Source organism: Octopus sinensis, linkage group LG15, assembly GCF_006345805.1.
Source record: "Octopus sinensis linkage group LG15, ASM634580v1, whole genome shotgun sequence".
Classification (NCBI taxonomy): Eukaryota; Metazoa; Mollusca; class Cephalopoda; order Octopoda; family Octopodidae; genus Octopus; species Octopus sinensis.
The window spans coordinates 44,349,759-44,354,758 of record NC_043011.1 but is presented as its reverse complement, the minus strand read 5'-3'; the positions used below and the strand labels follow the sequence as shown (position 1 = coordinate 44,354,758).

General features: G+C 34.0%; 1 protein-coding gene across 1 annotated transcript in view; it reads left to right on the top strand.

Moving 5' to 3' along the window:
* The window catches only part of LOC115219849 (glycine receptor subunit alpha-4), a 78,653-nt gene that overhangs the window by 29,831 nt on the left and 43,822 nt on the right, over positions 1-5,000 (top strand). The gene's annotated exons all lie outside the window — the stretch shown is intronic.

The window sequence follows — 5,000 nt, the reverse complement described above, 5'->3', positions numbered from 1 at the left end:
TCCTGCAAAAGTCAACTTTATTTTTCATCCTTTCGAGGTCAATAAAATAAAGTGACAGTCAAGTACTGGGGTCTCAAAGTAATCGACTTAAACCGTCTTTCAAAATTGCTGGCCTTGTGCCAAAATTATAAAGTGTGTGCTTGTGCATAAAATTGTTACACGCCATCAACTCCGTTGTCATCTGTGTTTATCATAAATAACATTTCAAACTGCCTGTGTCCATTATTCGCCACCATCTATCATATCTTTTATGCTGACATATCTTATGATTAAGATGTACTCGTGAAAGACAGGATCGTGAGATCAATACTAGCCATCTCATTCCTATCATGACCATCCCGTCTTTTATTTTTCAGACATAGTACATCTCGGATAACTATATACTATGTGTTTCTTCTTCTCTTAAGTAAGATTTAATGATCTGAGGGAAATGTGACTGTTATGTCTAACATGTTGTATGGATCACATACAAGATCTTTCGTTGGGTTGTCTGTATTATTGCTGGGTCATTAAAACCATCTGCATTTCACTGCAACAATGAATACATCTGTGTGTGTGTATACATATATATTTCTGTATATATATATATATATATATATATATATAGATATATATATATATATATATATATAGATAGATGTGTGTGTATTGGGGCATCCCATAAATAATGTGGGTTTTTATACCTTTATTTTTTAAAATTAAGATAAACAAAGTTCTGTTTTTAACCTAAAATATTCACTCCTTCGTTTTCTACAATGCTCTTCCATCTATCTGGTAGATTTGCAGGGCCCCTCTTTCAAAATTCACTTGTCCGTGACGAAAAGTACTTCTCCAGTACTGTTCTGATCTCGTCTACAGAATTCATATTTTTTCCGTCCAAATGATTTTGAAGACTGCGGAAAAAATGATAATCAGATGGGGCAATGTCCGGCGAATATGGTGGCTGGAGCATTGTTTCTCATTTAAGCCGTTCTAGCCTTTGGGATGTCATCCTCGCTGTATGTGGCCGAGCATTATCCTGATGGAAGAACACCTTTCGTCTTGAAACCAAAGATGATTGTTTTTCTTCTAGCATTGACTTGAATGACTGGTTGAATGACCAAATCCATGCTTCTTGCTAGTACCTCAGCAATTACGATGGGATTTTGTTCCACCGGGATTTGCAGGACGTCCTTGTCAATCTCTACAGATCTTCTAGGACGAACATTTCTTCTAGGCTGTAGTTTCTGGCTCGGAATTTCTGGAACTACCGTTGACACTGGCTTACGCTTACTGTCCGATCCCCATATACTGCATTCATATTCCTCGCACTTTCCGTTGCGTTGTTGCCTTTATTGAACTCATAAAGCAAAATATGCTGAATATGCTTCTTTGTCACTTCCATTATAGCTTTGAAAAAAATAACAGTTAAAATCGAGCTGCACTCTTCAAAACTTACACTAAGAATAAGGACAAGGTAAAATTACTACCTGCTTTTATAGCAATTTGATACAGGTAGTTTATCCTTCCCCATCCGACTTTTAGTTCATGCGACTGAAAAGACCGCACTATTTATGGGATGATCTAATACACACACACACACACACACACACACACACACACAACCCAGCTAAGTGTGGGTCTCGGAGTAATCTGTCACCTTTCATATCCTATATACCTCTCCATTCTACCCACAGCATTGAGTTCTATAGCAGATAATGTCATAATGTCTGCATTGTGTATGATATATTATTGATGTATTTTACTACTGCTACCGTTACTTTACTACACGTGTGTATGTGTGTGTGTATATATATATATCTAAATACATACATATATATATATACATACATGCAAACATATATATATATATGTGTGTGTGTGTGCGTGCGTGTTCGTATGTATACCTGAATGAATATATGTGCGAGTGGGTAAATAATGAGAAAAACTGAAGAGGAAAGTAAAGATAGAAAGAAAAATGGAGAAACAAAAAGGAAGAAAAAAAGGAAAATGGAGAAATAAGAAGAAAGAAAGAAAGAAAGTAAGAAAGAAAGAGAGTTAGAGATATAGTTAGGTAGTATTGAGATATAAATCTGCGAAAGTGAGAGCTGTAGAAAACTGCCTGAGATTCGAAGGTGTTGAGAGAATAATAAAATGGTAAAGAAGATATAGAATTCTCTAGTATATTTTATTATCTTTGGCAATAATGTTCAACTAGAATCACTTCCTGTCGTAAATTTACATTAACGGGCTTTTACCAGTTTTCTGGTAAACTTGCCAAAGTCAGGAGGTTGATGGTTATGATATATTTACTGTTTTGTGGTTACGAAGTTTTATTTACCTCCATTATTCGGTTTCGAGTTTTATCTCCGTTCGTGGGACTTTCCACATGTGTTGTTTACCTCAGATTTTCCAATAAATTATGAATGAAATCTGGTTGACAGAAACTATGCAACGGGATGTAAAAAAAAAAACAACTTTCAGAAATAATAATGGTTTATTAGCGCAGAAGGTTGTGAACTTTTCCCGTATCGAAGTCCGATAAGCATTTCGATCGAGTCCCCAAAGAGTTAGCACGGGACCCTCCTAAGGACAATGTAGACTGTACTCAAATACAGTGTACGTATATGCTATTTTATTCAAAAGCAGCATAAAATTCATAAAACCATATACGTATTACTCGGAGTTCACGTTCCCGTTCGTCGGACAGATTTGCTAGCAAATTTTCTGCTGCTTTTGAATAAAGTATATATATATATATATATATATATATAATATATATATATATATATATATATATTATATATATATATATTATATATATATATATATATATATTATATATATATATTATATATATATATATATATATATACATATATATATATTCACTTTCAAGCTGCTTAATTCACAGTAAATATTTATTGGGCCCTTTAGAATAGATATGCATCATTTTGAGATGAATTGATATGCTTTATTGAACATGTTTGTTTACGCACTTGTGTAATTATGTGGGTCCGTATATGTACGGTGGTTTATATATCAATATGTTTATATATATTTATAGCTATCACCGGTCTATATATCGGTGAATTATGTATACACTGTGAAAACCTGGTGTTCAGTGAACGAAATCCACCGTCTAACAGGCAGTCCCTTGTCAGCCTCACTGTGAGAAATACAGTCAACGACCAAGGATTATTTCGTTGGAAATCAACATGTGATCTCTTTTAAAATAAATACTGGAGTTTGCAAGGAAGTAGGATCCACCCGATTCTCTTCTCTCGGGTATATTTTCATTACCCTAGATTTTCTCATTCACATTTGCAACAAAGATCGTTGGTCTACATTGCTGTTGCGGTTGCTTAACTCTAGGTGAGCCCTGATGAAGCAAACCTGATCAGTGGCATTACACGCATGACAACCCTACCTTTTTGAGATATTTTATCTAAGGTGTTTTTCATTGATGAAGACGATGAGGTGAAATTTGAGGAAGACTTAACTACTGTTTCCAGCATCGAAGTGACCCACTCAGAAGCCTTCTCAGTTGGCTCTGTCGGTTTCGTAGTGGAACATTTTCTCGTCTATTTCAAAGCTTAACTTAATTTTTTTTCAAATGGTATCCAATTCTGCAGTGCAGTATCCGTCCACATTCGTTAATTAACAGTAATTTTTGCTCCTTCCAAATATATTCGTTTTGAGACAATAATGTCTAGACCAGTTTAGTTCCCTGAAAAATTTGCGTCGAATTATATCCTTAGATAAGTTTAAGACAAAATTCCCGAGAACTGAAACATATATCACATTTATTTCACATTTATATCGTTATGAAAAATATTATCCAACAAGCTTTCTTATAGCGAATTTATCTCGCATCATCCTTCATTTCTTTTGAGAAGGCAGTTTTTGTTTTCTGTGCGATTAACGTCTGATAATCGAGTCTGCAAATATTTTAGATAAAGAAGCAATGTCTAAACTTTTCACACCTCGCTGGATATATCCCGTTAGTTCTGCTCCATTACATTTTTGGACCGAATCTAAAGTAATTATTTTATTAATGTTTCGGTTGAGCTATGATGTCTTTATTGTCTACAGAACTTCTTCTAAGATCTATAGACTTAAAACAAGTGGTTCCCATTTAAAGATGATTCTTGTATCTGGGGAGACTTCAGTGTTAATTAATGTATGTGAACTCCGTTTTAAAGACAATTAGGTCTTTGTTGAGGACGACTTAAATACAAAATTGAAAAGATATAGTTATATATATATATATATATATACATATTTAAAAGCGTCCTTCACTTGTTTATTGTAGTCGTACGTTCCTATTTTTAATTACGGTCCGGGTTTATTGAATGGTATTAAGTTATTACATTGACATGTTAAAGCGAAGTGACTATATAGAAGCCGTTCCCCCTTCGTTAGTTCATGTGATCCCTTTCCTTCTAACGACAATTTATAGTTTGCTGCGAAGAGGAGTTGGACCCTACATTTAGCAGACCTACTAATTACAAAATTTTATCTGTGGAATATCTTCCACAAGAATAATTCGAAGAATTCGCTTCTACAATGATTTTCCAGTCGAATTATACCGAATTATCCTTCTTCAACTACGTATGCTTCTCTGCGATGATTTTTACCACAGCTGTATTTCGGATGGAACCACCGTTCTTCCCCACCCTCCATTTTCATTTCAATAACAGATGCCACGTTTTATCGTATTCATTTTATTGCAATCGAAAGGGTAAAAAAAAACCCACCTAAATAATTATTTAGTTTTTTAACATTTAATTTCATTTTGTCGATGTTGTTGCTATCGCAGTTGTTGCTATCATCACTCGTGTTCTTCTTGTTGTTGCTATCATTATTGCACTTTTGCAGTGTTTATTCAATCATCTTCTGTTTTAAAAAAAACCAACCATCCACTTATTTTTCGAAGAAATATAAAAACAAACAAAACTTAATTTTTTAACATTTATTTTATTTTGTTTTTTCTTTTGTTCAGTTTTCAATTTAAAAAA